General features: G+C 48.6%; 1 protein-coding gene across 1 annotated transcript in view; it reads left to right on the plus strand.

Annotated features, from left to right (window-relative positions):
• The window catches only part of KANK4 (KN motif and ankyrin repeat domains 4), a 202,913-nt gene that overhangs the window by 49,319 nt on the left and 138,185 nt on the right, over positions 1 to 15,409 (plus strand).

The following is a 15,409-nucleotide window of genomic DNA, read 5'->3' on the forward strand; positions in this document are numbered from 1 at the left end:
CTCCCCGGGCGGTAAGAGGTTAATATGTGCCAGAGGCTGCAGACGGTTTGGAGGATGTGGGTTGTAATCTAATGGTAAATTAGAAAGCACGATAAGTTTAATATTTTCTACTGTAGTAGCTTTATGCGGTGCAGCAATTCGCAGTGTGTATTACGTTTCTGTGACACCGCAAATAACAATTATCACCAGTTCTGCATTCATTTAAAGGGAACCAGTTAAGGCCATGTGCGCACTAGAAAATGGAATTTTCTTAAGAAAATTCCGGATCTCTGCAAGAATCCCGCGCCCGCGGCAGAAATCCGCATGCAAATTCCGCTTTCGGTTTTACCACGGGATGTTGCGGAATTGCTGCACGATGTTGCGGAATTGCTGCGGTTTTTCCGCAGGTTGGTCCCTGCGAGCTTTTACCAATAATTAATGATAAGAAGTGACATGCATATTAATTCCGCAGCGGAAATTCCGCGGGTAAATCCGCAGGTATAAAAAAACGCAGTGTGCGCACATGCATTTTTTTATACCCATAGGTTTTGCTGGTGAATGACTGCAGAAATGTTAGACACATTTCCTTCAGAAAATCCGCTGTAAAATCTGCGTTAAATCCGCAGCGTGCGCAAATAGCCTAAGGCCCTGTGTGCACACTGCGGATTTACCGCGGATTTGCTGCAGAATATGTGTCTAGCCTTTCTGCAGTCATTCACCAGCAAATCCTATGGGTTTTAAAAAATGCTGTGCGCAGAAGCTGCGTTTTTTTTATACCTGCGGATTTACCCGCTGCGTAATTAATGAGCATTTCACTTCTTTTCTGCAGGTACCTGAAGTTTTTGCCATAGATAATGGTAAAAATCCGCAGGGACCAACTTGCGGAAAATCCGCGGCAAACCGCTGTAAAACCGCATGCGGATTTCGCTGCGGTTTTGGTGCGTTTTTTTTTTTTTTACCACGGGTGCGGGATTCTTTAAGAGGATCGTTTCCTTAAGAAAAAGGCACTTTCTAGTGCGCACATAGCCTAAGACTGTTTTACTAATTATGGCTGTATAGGACGTAGAACAAGAATAAAAAGGAGTCCTGTCTTTCCATAATCCGATGTGCCAGCGCCGAGAAATCAGCCTTTCAAGTTACATGCAAATTAGCACTAAAGTGCATTGGGGGCGTTTCCATACTCTAATGAAACACGCCCCCAATGCATTTTCAGGTTAACTTGATTTCTCAATGCCGGCACATCACATTAGTACAAGATGGGTATTGTTTCTATTGTGTTCCCATGGTTACAGACCACCCGGCGTAGTCTGATTCTGCAGTCTTGTGTTACTCCGCACCCGATTATCAGGATCAAGCGCTCGATTGTGTGTTATCATGATCAAACATGGCAGAAAATCTCCCCACGAACAAGGAAAAGGCTTGTTCTGAGGGTGATTGGATGCTTCATCGTGTAAACAGGAGGCGTGATGCCAAAAACACACAGAACAATCGTATCAACAATCGTTCTGTGCAAATAGATTTCTGGTCGACCCGCCTGCCAATTGGCTTCTTTCATGCCCGCGGTCATGCCACACTTGACCGCAGGATCTGACTACACAGGATCATTGTAGTCTGTAACCATGGAGACACATACGACTGTATAAGAGCTGTACACACAAAAAGGAGGTCCTATGAACGCCAGAGCCTGTACTCTCTGGGTGCCCATTGATATCTATGAAGATACCTGTGGGGAGGGGATCTGTGCTCAAGATGACCCCATTAGTGGTGCACAGGAAAGAGAGCACATTCTGGATGTTTTGCTCCAGAAGGGGCTCATAGCAGATCAAACACATGTCAGCCATTAGAGGAGTTGAGGTTGGTGATGAAGCCTTAACCCCTTAAAATTTAGAGTGCAGAGTCCACTCCTACAACCAGTATCAGTAGGACGAGCTCTTTATGATTGCCACTGGTACCTGATGAAGGAAAGTGAAATGCTGGCTCTGCTAGTTAGTCAACAGAACATTCAATGTCAGTCAAAGAATTACATGAAATTTGTCAAATCTGATATTGATCAAAGAAGAAACAGTTAATGCGGTGCTCATAATGATACCAAAATTAAGTTTAGCAGAAATAGTATCACTCACCACTGGTTGCTTGGAAAAAAAAAAAAGTGACAGCTGTTTCGCCTAACAAAACGCTTCTTCTGGCTCAAAGCCTATGCGCCTGAAGAAGCGTGTGGTTAAGCGAAACAGCTGTTGCTCTCTTTTTTTCAGATCCACATCTTGCACACTTTGACCCAATAAAGTGCTTTTCCAAGCAATCAGTGGTGACTGCCGCTATTTCTGCTAAAGTTGATTTTGATAGCAATCTTTTTGGCATCGTAATATCAAAATTTCATGTTTGGACAGATACACACCCCGTCTCTCGAGAGGTTTTGACATTTGCTGGGTTGGCCAGTCTCTTGCAATCCAAACTTTGTACAGAAAGAAAAGTTCTGTAACTTTTTAATCGTCTCTTTAATTTTTTTTTTGGTTGCCTTTTTTTGCCATGTACCTGTCCTTACTGAAAGCCTAGATACACATTAGATCAAAGTCGTCTGAATCCACCCATCTAATCTGTATGGGGGTCCTCAGATAGAATAATCTGTTAGAGACAATCCTTTTTGTTGTCCTGGGAAGTCTGCTAGTGGCTTATTCCGATCTCCCCATACACAACACATGCACGCTCAGCCAAACTGAGTGTGCATCTGTATTTGGGAATTTGAGTAAGATAGGTGATGGCCAAACAAGCATTCAGCTAACAGGTCTCTGATGTGTATGGGCACACGCCGGCGGCTGCTGAAGCCGACATGGGAGGAACCAATGCTTCCAAAATCAGGCAGGTATGGGTCCGACACGACAGCCAGCTGTCACTGCACCTTTAGACTCTGTCCAGCTTAGGCTAGTTTCACACTTGCGTTGAACGGCATCCGTTGCATTGCGTTGTGTGACAGATGCAACGGATGCATTGCATATAATGGTACAACGGATGCAACGGATCGTACAAAATGACGGAAGCTTTTATTTTTTTTTTCTTCTTTACAGTTTTACTGGCAGCAGACTATTGTGAACGATCAGCTGATCACCCGGTGGCCGGGCGCTCAGCTCGGTGGCCGGGCGCTCAGCTGAGAGCTCTCACATGCCGGTGGCCGGGCGCTCAGCTGAGAGCTCTCACATGCCGGCGGCCGGGCTCTCAGCTGAGGGCTCTCACATGCCGGCGGCCGGGCGCTCAGCTGAGAGCTCTCACATGCCGGCGGCCAGGCTCTCAGCTAAGCGCTCTCACATGCCGGCGGCCGGGCTCTCAGCTGAGCACTCTCACATGCCGGCGGCCGGGCGCTCAGCTGAGAGCTCTCACATGCCGGCGGCCAGGCTCTCAGCTGAGCGCTCTCACATGCCGGCAGCCGGGCGCTCAGCTGAGCGCTCTCACATGCCGGCGGCTGGGCGCTCAGCTGAGAGCTCTCACATGCCGGCGGCCGGGCTCTCAGCTGAGGGCTCTCACATGCCGGCAGCCGGGCGCTCAGCTGAACGCTCACATGCTGGCGGCCGGGCACTGAGCTGAGAAATCTCACATGCCGGCGGCCGGGCGCTCAGCTGAGCGCTCTCACATGCCGGCGGCCGGGCGCTCAGCTGAGCGCTCTCACATGCCGGCGGCCGGGCGCTCAGCTGAGCGCTCTCACATGCCGGCGGCCGGGCGCTCAGCTGAGCGCTCTCACATGCTGGCAGCCGGGCGCTCAGCTGAGTGCTCTCACATGCCAGCTGCCGGGCGCTCATCTGAACGTTCGGCCACCGAGAGACAAAATAAAGTTTATGTGATTTAAAGGTAAAAAAAAAAAAAAAACATGCGCAGTGAAATCCTACGGATTGCGCTGCTCAAAAAAAGTTACATGCTGCATTCCTTCCGCCCGACGCAGCGTCAAAATAATGACGCTGCGTCGTCCAGCGGATGCAATACTGACACTTGCGTTACAGTGCGTCGTCCATACAAGTCTATGGAGAATAGCGCAGTGCATTAACGGACTGCGCTATTCTCCATAGTGACGGACTCCGCTGAACGCAAGTGTGAAAGTACTCTTAGTAATCAATCTTAGTTTGCAACCATGTATCATTTTAACAAATCCACTGACGTAGAACAAATGCCTTTCCTATCCTTCAGGTTACTATCTCTTTTACCTGCACTGATACATTGTAACAAACACTCCACTGTGGGAGCAAGACAGGGAACAGGCTAAATTATGGATCCATTAATATTTTGCCCTCTCGTCTTATAGTACAAGGTTTCTATTAGACCATGTTCCCACTCAGCGGAATTCCTGCATTTTCTCAGCATTTTTTTTTGTCTTTTATTGCATTTTTTGTTTTTATTTGTTTTTTTATGGCTTTTTAAACATTCATTTTTAAATGTGTTTTTAGGGCAAAAATAAACAATTCCACACTGACAATTTCTTTTTTATCGATTTTACATGCTACTCAGCTTCTCTGGGGAAAAAGGCAGTAAAAATACTGACGGAGCTGATCTGCAACATTTCATAAAAAATAAAAAAAAATAATAATAAAATAAAAGGTCAAAAATACGCAAAAAATGGCTCCCAGATTTATTAAGACTGACGTTAATAATGGAGGGGCGTGAATAAAGTGCGCCAAAATCATTTAAAGGAGCACGCCGCTCGTTGAGTTTGTCGCCTCGTATTGGTGCCGTGTGTCTCGGGGTCTCGAGTAGCATTTCTGGCTTAAGAAACGTCGCCACTGTCCACGAATGTGACGAGCGGGCGTAGCCGTGCTCCATCTTGGCTTCGTCCCAGCTTTACCCTTTTTGTCAGAGCTGCTTGAAACGCCAAAAGTTGCAAAATTCTACTATTCACATTGGTTTACACCATTTTTCTGTGCTGTATTGGCCTCTGTGTCAATAAGAGTTTATAAATCCCATTCATTTCAGGCTGGTTTTTTTCATGGACCGAAAAAAAAAAAAGCCTTACAGACGTCTATGAAGATAAAAACAAACCAAAAACTAATAAGTGTAGTGAAGTTTTCAAGAAACCACAGACTCTAGCACCACCTATTGGAAGTAGCAATCCTAAAACTCAAAAGTGGCCTTTTAACAAGCCTTTTCATATGACCTAGGATATATGCCAGATCAGAATCCCAATTTGCAGACACGGTGTTTCAGGGTGATTGCCTCTCGTCAGTGCAAAGTGTGGGTAACTGATCTGGCCTATGAGAAGCTATGTGGAGACCACGAGGGAAGCCCATTCTACTTACGGAGACCTGACAAACCAGTCTGTCAGTGGTGAGGGGACTTATAGCTGCAATGCCCCTCTTCCCCCGTGGTCCCCACATAGCTACTCATAAGCCAGATCAGTTACCCACACTTTGCACTGACGAGGGGCAATCACCCCGAAACACCGTGTCTGCCAATTGGGATTCTGATCTGACATATATCCTAAGTCATATGAAAAGGCTTGTTAAAAGGCCACTTTTGGCTTTTAGGATTGCTACTTCCAATAGGTGGCGCTAGAGTTTGTCTTCTTTCCTGGACAGACAATTTCAGGAAACCACAGTCACTTTCCTTGAACTGTTAAATCCACCAAATTTTCCGGACAAAATAAAAGACCGGAAAATCTGTTTTCTTTTTTTGTTTTTCATGGGAATGGGCCTCAATAGGTGATCAGACCCAGCAAACTGGAACCTGATAGAAAAGAGCCATGGCTAGTGAGAGGGGGTAATTTTGCAAACAAGTGAATGATACTATTGCCTGACAGCAAGTGGAAGTGTCGAAAATGGCTGTGCCCCCATCAGACAGGACATTTCCTCTTATACCGGTCTGATAATACACCCTGGCATGTTTATATAAAGGAGGACGCGGGGCCAAGGTAATTTTTTAGGATGAGGATGATGATAATGTTATTTCTGGCTCCCGGATCATCCCATTTCCTTCTAAGTGGTAACACAGGAATAAAAATAGGATTTTCCGTATTTTTTGAGTCGCGTCTTATCTGATTGAACTCGTCCTGATCCTTGAAGTAAACACGGGGTAAAAAGTTGAGGTCAGACGTGTTTCCAGCCCCTGGATGCTTCGGGGGGGGAGTTTTGCCTTGTGTTTAGTCCATTCTTGATAAAACATTTTCCATGTAATATTAGAGATTCCCCTTGATGCAGGGGATAATAATAATGATGTGCCCACACATATCGCTGAGGCGGCATCAGGGTATAGTTATGTTAGCAGTGGACACCAGCATGAATCATCACAGGGGTCCCGCAGCCCTTCACCAACGAGCCCCTCGGGGCGGCCGGGATCATTAAATCTCCTCCATGCACCAATTGTTTTCGAAGAGTAAGCAAAAGTGAGATGACGTAAGATGAAACTTGTATCTGAGGAGCATCAGATCTGCAGGATAAGGATTTCCCACTTAAAGGGGGATTCCAGCCTAAATAAGTTTACAACCACTGGATAGCTGATGAGTGTGCGAGCCACCGCTGGTTCTCTGCTGCCCGCTAGTCTGTGACCAGGATCGGCTAGCTTGTATTGCTATGTTGCAATTGAAACTAAACCCCCTACTGTTTTGTGTATGAAGGAAGGTGTTACGCTCCACACTCCTACGCCAGAGGTAGCCGGTGCTTGACGACCACATTGGGCAGGGTATTCGACACTTTCTGTACTCTTCAGGGCAGCGTCCATCACCTCGCAGCCGGTTGACATTTCGGATGGTTCCGTTAAACACAGAACACCGGAGAGCTCTGCGCAAAACAACTTTTATTTATCGCTTTCATCTTCATGACAGACATGGCCAATAACATCCGGTTCTGCTGCCGGTGTTTCCTGGGGTGCTTCGTCTTGCCTAGCCCACTGCCTGGGACCTAGTCTTCCAGTTGCCGAGCCTAAAGCGGGCTTTACACGCAACAACATCGCTAGCGAGATGTCGTTGGGGTCACGGAATTCGTGACGCACGTCCGGCCTCGTTAGCGACGTCGTTGCATGTGACACCGCAGGAACGACCGTTAACGATCAAAAATACTCACCATATAGTTGATCGTTGACGCGTCGTTCCTATCCCGATTATCGTTGCTGTTGCAGGTTGTTCATCGTTCCTGCGGCAGCACACCGCTATGTGTGACACCGCAGGATCGAGGAACAACATCGTACCTGCGGCCGCACGCAGTGAGGAAGGAAGTAGGTGGGTGGGATGTTACGTCCCGCTCATCTCCGCCCCTCCGCTTCTATTGGGCGGCCACTTAGTGACGCCTCTGTGACGCTGCACAAACCGCCCCCCTTAGAAATTAGGTGGTTCGCCGGCCACAGCGACGTCGCTAGGCAGGTAAGTATAGTGTGACGGGTGTTAGCGATGTTGTGTGCCATGGGCAGCAATTTGCCCGTGACGCACAACCGACGGGGGCGGGTACGCTCGCTTGCAATATCGCTGCGTGTAAAGCCCGCTTAAGCCTCTGTTTCCATGTTGACATGCTGCAGATTTATTCCTGCACCAAATCTGCAAAGGAAAAAAAAGCAGCGTGTGCACAACACTTCAGGATTCTCATTGACTTTGGTGACATAAGTATTTGCATGTAGTTTTATGACAAAACTGCACATAAAAAAGCGATAAAAATGCACTGTGTACACATGCCCTTAGACAACTCCTCCTGCCCACAGCCATGGAAGAACGTTCGACAATGGTGAAGATGGCAGATCTCAAGAATCCTCAATATCATGGAGAGGCAGGACACATGAGGCTCTGTTCATTTCATGGCTGAGGTCTTGGGGATGGGGAAGATTGGGGGACACAAGTCCACCCTCCTGACAATCTGTAGGGGTCCCAGTGGTGGGAATCGCATCGATCTAACAGTAATTCTTCATCCAACAGATAGGGGACACCTTGCTTAGGCTGGATACACCTTAAATGAGTCCACCTTTGCATCGTTTATTGCTGTAGTGCATCTATACTTTGGTTAAACTGTCTCACCGTTTTGTGTATACAGCTTCTGCGCAGAACTATGAGGCTCTAACATCACACTCTCCCAGTTTAGCTTGGACCTGCAGAAACGTTCCCACTATCAGTCTCATACTCCTTACTAACAGATCAGCAAGCAGTAGAGGACAGGAGGAAAGGCGGGCCAGACCACGAAGGGCTTGTTTGTAGTCTGTAACCATGGAGACATAAGGAGTTTTGTCCCATTTTTGTGGAAGCAAAGATCTTTAACACTAGAACTACTGGACTCGTGACACCTATATAGAAATACATGGTGCAAAGTAGTCAAAATGACTACCTCAGTAGTTCTAGTGTTAAAATGCAGAGAAATTAAAATCTTTGTGTCATAAAATTATTTTAGCTGATTTTCCATCAGAAATAAAGTTTACATGAGAAAATGTCTTTAACAGTAAACAGACTTGAGCGCTCCTATAATTTCTGTTTGTCCAGAGGTTATAAATCTCAGGCAGCCACTAGGGGGAGGACAGGGACGTATTGCAGTGAGCTCCCCCTAGTGGTGGCTACATAAATCTCAGGCAGCCACTAGGGGGAGGACAGGGACGTATTGCAATGAGCTCCCACTTTTGGTGGCTACATGAGTCTCAGGCAGCCACTAGGGGTAGCACAGGGACTTATTGCAGTGATCTCCCCCTAATGGTGGCTATATAAGTCTCAGGCAGCCACTAGGGAGAAAACAGTGCCATTGTAGTGAGTTCTCCCTAGAGGTGGCTACATAAATCTCAGGCAGCCACTAGGGGGAGCACAGGGCCTTATTGTAGCGAGTTCCCCCTAGCGGTGGCTACATAAATCTCAGGCAGCCACTAGGGGGGCACAGGGAATTATTGAAGTGAGCTCCCCCTATTGGTGGCTACATAAGCCTCAGACAGCCGCTGGGGGGGGGCACAGGGCCTTATTGCAGTGAGTTCTCCCTAGCGGTGGCTATATAAGTCTCAGGCAGCCACTAGGGGGAGCACAGGGACTTATTGTAGTGAGTTCCCCCTAGAGGTGGCTACATAAATGTCATGCAGCCACTAGGGGGAGCACAGGGAATTATTGAAGTGAGCTCCCCCTAGTGGTGGCTACATAAGTCTCAGGCAGCCGCTAGGGAGGGGCAAAGGGCCTTATTGCACTGAGTTCTCCCTAGAGGTGGCTATATAAGTCTCAGGCAGCCACTAGGGGGGGAGGGGCACAGGGCCTTATTGCACTGAGTTCTCCCTAGAGGTGGCTATATAAGTCTCAGGCAGCCACTAGGGGGGGAGGGGCACAGGGCCTTATTGCACTGAGTTCTCCCTAGAGGTGGCTGTATAAGTCTCAGGCAGCCACTAGGGGGAGCACAGGGATGTATTGTAGCAAGCTCCCCCTAGTGGTGGCTACATAAATCTCAGGCAGCCACTAGAGGGAGCACAGGGAATTATTACAGTGAGTTCCCCCTAGTGGTGGCTATATAAATCTCAGGCAAACACTAGGGGGAGCACAGGGAATTACTGCAGTGAGCTCCCCCCAGTGGTGGCTATAAGCAGAACACATTTTATCATACAGTGGAATAAAGTTTTATTATTCAATTTAAGGGGATTTTCTGATTTCCCAAAAATGTTTGGGCTATCAAATAATACCAGAAGGTATTGTCACCGGCTCTGACCCTGGCTGCACCAGCACTGACAGCTCTAGAGCTCTCGGGGAAGCGATGTACTCTCGTTCTGCTCTCCTTTTACTAAATATTTTTTAGCTTTCCCTTCATTGACTGCTGATTTAATTCTATAGATTGGCTTTTTATCCACAGACAGTCCTAAAACGCGCTTGCTCCGCTGCGGACTGGAGTAATATATTATTATCTGGATTGACTGATCGCTCAGCCCGGGCTCATATTTTAGGTTTCAGCAGTTCTTCAATGGCGCGCACGTGCGAGGATTTAATGGGATGTCGATCGCGCAGACCGTACGGATGTTAACGCTTATTATGCAGAGATTGCAGCCTGTAAAATTAAATGCTGTAGCCAAACCTTGAAAAACAAAATCAAGCGTGTCAGCACAAAACACCGCGGTTTATTTATCCCGTTATTTTCATCAATAACGTTATTTAAAGGGGCTATCTACTTAATAATCTCCCCCCGGCAAGGAGCTGAACATAGAGAGGCCACGGAGGATGTCACTGGAGATCAGATGCAATTCCAGACTCGACCCATGGACAGGAGTGGCGCTGTTTTGGGAAAATAAAAACCGATATAGTTTTGTAATCTTGTACTTCTTAAAGGAATAGGCACCGCAGTATAAGGAGATGATTTTGGACAGGCTGTCATGGCAGGGTTAGTCTATCTTGAAACCTGATAATGAGCACTCTAGATTTGATATTTTTTAGATTTGCAGTAAAGGTTATTTTCCTTTCAGCAGCACAGAGTATTTCAGGTCCATGTCGATCTTATGGGAGATGGTGATTTGTCCGACTGGGGACAAGGGCAGTGACATGAGGTGAGGACTGTGAGCGACATAGTGACGAGTGCACAGCCATCAACAGCTCCTTACTGGAGGTAACAGACTGAGACCTGTGCACTAGAATGGCTAAAAGCCCCACAGCAGCACAGAGTATTTCAGGAGCGGATTGGGAGGCAGTGAGCTGTACGCTCTTGTGATGGTGTGGGTGAAGACAGAAGTCATCTCCAAAGGCGTTTCAGAGAATTTGGCAGAACATCTAACCGGTCTCACAAGAGCAAGCCACGTGTAACCGCACCAGCCCAGGACCTCCACAGCCGGCCCAGGACCTCCACATCCAGCCCATGACCTCCACATCCAGCCCATGACCTCCACCTCCAGCCCATGACCTCCACCTCCAGCCCAGGACCTCCACATCCAGCCCAGGACCTCCACATCCAGCCCATGACTTCCACATCCAGTCCAGGACCTCCACATCCAGCCCAGGACCTCCACATCCAGCCCAGGACCTCCACATCCAGCCCAGGACCTCCACATCCAGCCCAGGACCTCCACCTCCAGCCCATGACCTCCACCTCCAGCCCATGACCTCCACCTCCAGCCCATGACCTCCACCTCCAGCCCATGACCTCCACCTCCAGCCCATGACCTCCACATCCAGCCCATGACCTCCACATCCAGCCCAGGACCTCCACCTCCAGCCCAGGACCTCCACCTCCAGCTCAGGACCTCCACCTCCAGCCCAGGACCTCCACATCCAGCCCAGGACCTCCACATCCAGCCCAGGACCTCCACATCGAGCCCAGGACCTCCACATCCAGCCCAGGACCTCCACATCTAGCCCGTGACCTCCACATCCTGCCCAGAACCTCCACATCCTCCACATCCAGCCCAGGACCTCCACATCCAGCCCAGGACCTCCACATCCAGCCCAGGACCTCCACATCCAGCCCAGGACCTCCACATCCAGCCCAGGACCTCCACATCCAGCCCAGGACCTCCACATCCAGCCCGTGACCTCCACATCTAGCCCGTGACCTCCACATCTAGCCCAGGACCTCTACATCCAGCCCAGGACCTCCACATCCAGCCCAGGACCTCCACATCCAGCCCAGGACCTCCACATCCAGCCCTGGACCTCCACATCCAGCCCAGGACCTCCACATCCAACCCGTGACCTCCACATCTAGCCCGTGACCGCCACATCTAGCCTGTGACCTCCACATCCAGCCCAGGACCTCTACATCCAGCCCAGGACCTCTACATCCAGCCCAGGACCTCCACATCCAGCCCAGGACCTCCACATCCAGCCCAGGACCTCCACATCCAGCCCAGGACCTCCACATCCAGCCCAGGAGCTCCACATCCAGGCCAGGACCTCTACAATCAGCCCAGGACCTCCACAATCAGCCCAGAACCTCCACATCCAGCCCAGGACCTCCACCTCCAGCCCAGGACCTCCACATCCAGCCCAGGACCTCCACATCCAGCCCGTGACCTCCACATCCAGCTCAGAACCTCCACATCCTCCACATCCAGCCCAGGACCTCCACATCCAGCCCAGGACCTCCACATCCAGCCCAGGATCACCACATCCAGCCCAGGACCTCCACATCCTCCACATCCAGCCCAGGACCTCCACATCCAGCCCGTGACATCCACATCCAGCCCAGGACCTCCACATCCAGCCCAGGACCTCCACATCCAGGCCAGGACCTCTACAATCAGCCCAGGACCTCCACAATCAGCCCAGAACCTCCACATCCAGCCCAGGACCTCCACCTCCAGCCCAGGACCTCCACATCCAGCATCTTCACATCACAGCAGCTGCAATAATTGGTGAAAAATCAAAGAAAAATGCTAAATTAAACTGTGAGAAATCGTCTCAGGGAAGCTCATCTGCTGCTCGTCATCATCGGGTGTCTCCACCTCACTGCGGAGTGTCGTCCTCATTGGGGTCTCCACCTGGTTGCATAATGACGGCCTCATCGGGGCCTCCACCTGACTATAGAGCGTCGCCCTCATCGGGGTCTCCACCTGACTGCAGAGCGTCGTCCTCATCGGGGTCTCCACCTGACTGTAGAGCGTTGTCCTCATCGGGGTCTCCACCTGACTGTAGAGCGTCGCCCTCATCGGGGTCTCCACCTGACTTCAGAGCATCGTCCTCATCGGGGTCTCCACCTGACTGCAGAGCGTCGCCCTCATCGGGGTCTCCACCTGACTGTAGAGCGTCGCCCTCATCGGGGTCTCCACCTGACTGTAGAGCGTCGCCCTCATCGGGGTCTCCACCTGACTGCAAAGCGTCGCCCTCATCGGGGTCTCCACCTGACTGCAGAGTGACATCGTAACGAACTTGAGTGGGAAAATGCTCACATTCGATGGCGTCTGGCATGTTGGAGAGGTTTCTCTTCACTCATGAATCCCAGTTTTCACTGTACAGGACAGATGGCAGGCTGCTCACACCAGATCCAGACTGGTTTACTGATCGCCCCAGACCCTTTCAATACAGTAAAACTGCACATTTTAGAGTGGCGCCTTTTATTTTTGGCCAGACTAAGGTGCACCTGTGCAATAATCATGCTGGCCACCCTAAGGCACACCTGTGCAATAATCATGCTGGCCACCCTAAGGCACACCTGTGCAATAATCATACTGGCCACCCTAAGGCACACCTGTGCAATAATCATGCTGGCCACCCTAAGGCACACCTGTGGAATAATCATACTGGCCACCCTAAGAAACACCTGTGCAATAATCATGTTGTCTAATCAGCATATTGATATGCCGCACCTGTGAGGTGGAGGTATTATCTTGGCAAAGGAGTAGCGCTCACTAACACAGATTTAGAAAAAAATTGTGAACAATATTTGAGAGAAAAAACACCTTTTGTGTCCATAGAAAATGTCTTACATCTTTGAGTTCAGCTGATGAAAATGGGAGCAAAATAAAAGCGTTGTGTTTGTATTTTTGTTCAGTGTAGCTGGTGGAGCAGCTTCTCCAGCAGCACAGAGGGTTTCAGGAGAGAAGCATGCTGACCCATTCATGTGATGATGTTGGTGAGGATAGAGGGGGCGGTGAGGGACACTTTTGGTGGAGACACTGAGCAGGAGCAGCTGCATGTCACAGGAGCAGGGTCGCCACAAGGAGTAGAGATGCAGATCCTCCAGCAGCACAGAGTATTTTAGGAGAGCAGAGATCATTGTATAGGGGCTGTGTGAGGAGAGGGATGGAGGCCACTCGGTTGTATGTACAGTTGGGCTGAATACATTACAGCTTGATAGCCCTGATCTCTTATAATGGTGCAGACACCCCCAAGAGTCGGGGTTATGCCGCGCGGTTATTGGAAAGTCGCGCGCTCTGTAATAAAACCCCATCACTAATTCTTTAACATTCCTGATAATGTGAAAGCAATGCGTGTGACATCTGTGAAAGTCTCCACTAGTCTCCATTCCCCTCCTCACATCATGTGACACCCACCCACCCCCGGTCACATGCAGCCCCACATGAGTGGACAGGGGGAGCAGAAAAAGCCTGTCCTGAAACACTCTGTGCTGCGAGGAACCATGTCTAACACCGTCCACTGTGGAAGCGATGCACCAGGGCGGATTGCAGAGATGCTTTGTTTTTCATGTTGGATACATTGAAGCAATACAAACAAGTGGTTGGCATATTGCACACTTCTTACCTTACTAAGTAAAAAATGTCTTGGCCACAAATATAGGAGGGTTTTAATTTTTTCTCATGGCTATAGGCTTGTATTAGGGAAAAATAAAAACAAAATGTCTCGCCCTCTTCACCTCAGTCATGCTTCTTCTCCACCGGACCATTCTTTTCTTGCCAGAGATTCCAAAGTAATCAATAGACACAGAATCATGCAATGATTATGGTCTTCTATGTTATAGTGTTGTGAGGCTACTCCATGACCTGTGCAAGGAGGAGGAGGTGAGCTGTGACATGACCTAATGTAAATGGTGGATCCTGTGTTGTCTATTGTATATAGAAGTGTTATCAGTCATTGTACAGGAGAAGGAGGTGAGCTGTGACATCACCTATTGTGAATAGTGGATCCTGTTATCTACAATATATAAAGGAGTTATATCAGTCTTTGTACAGGAGGAGGAAGAGGTGAGCTGTGACATCACTTTTTGTCAATGGTAGATCCTGTGTTGTCTATTGTATATAGAAGTTTTATAAGTCATTGTACAGGAGGGGGAGGTGAGCTGTGACATCACCTATTGTAAATAGTGGATTCTGTTATCTACTGTATATAAATATGTTATCAGTCATTGTACAGGAGAAGGTGAGCTGTGACATCACTTATTGTGAATGGTGGATCCTGTGTTATCTACTGTGTGTAGAGGTGTCATCAGTCATTGTACAGGAGAAGGGGGTGAGCTGTGACATCAACTATTGTGAATGGTGGATCCTGTGTTATCTACTGTATATAGAGGTGTTATATCAGTCATTGTACAGAAAGAGGAGGCGGTGAGCTGTGACATTGCCTATTGTGAATGGTGGATCTTGTGTTATGAGCTGTATATAGAGGTGTTATCAGTCATTGTACAGAAGGAGGAGGCGGTGAGCTGTGACATTGCCTATTGTGAATGGTGGATCTTGTGTTATGAGCTGTATATAGAGGTGTTATATCAGTCATTGTACAGGAAATAGAGGAAGTGAGCTGTGATATTACCTATTCTGGATAGTGAGCTGTGATATCACCTATTCTGAATGGTGGATCCTGTGTTTTATATGTTTATATGTATTATGATTGTACAGGAGGAGGAGGTGAGCTGTGACATCACCTATTGTGAATGGTGGCTCCTGTGTTATCTACTGTATATAGAGGTGTTATCACTTATCAGTCATTGTACAGGAGGAGGTGAGCTGTGACGTCGCCTATCATGAATGGTGGATCCTGTGTTATCTACTGTATACAGAAGTGTTATCACTTATCAGTCATTGTACAGGTGGAGAAAAAAAACAAAGAGAAAAATTGTATGAAAAATACCCTGACTATAAATAAATAAAT

Source organism: Anomaloglossus baeobatrachus, chromosome 8 (genome assembly GCF_048569485.1).
Source record: "Anomaloglossus baeobatrachus isolate aAnoBae1 chromosome 8, aAnoBae1.hap1, whole genome shotgun sequence".
Classification (NCBI taxonomy): Eukaryota; Metazoa; Chordata; class Amphibia; order Anura; family Aromobatidae; genus Anomaloglossus; species Anomaloglossus baeobatrachus.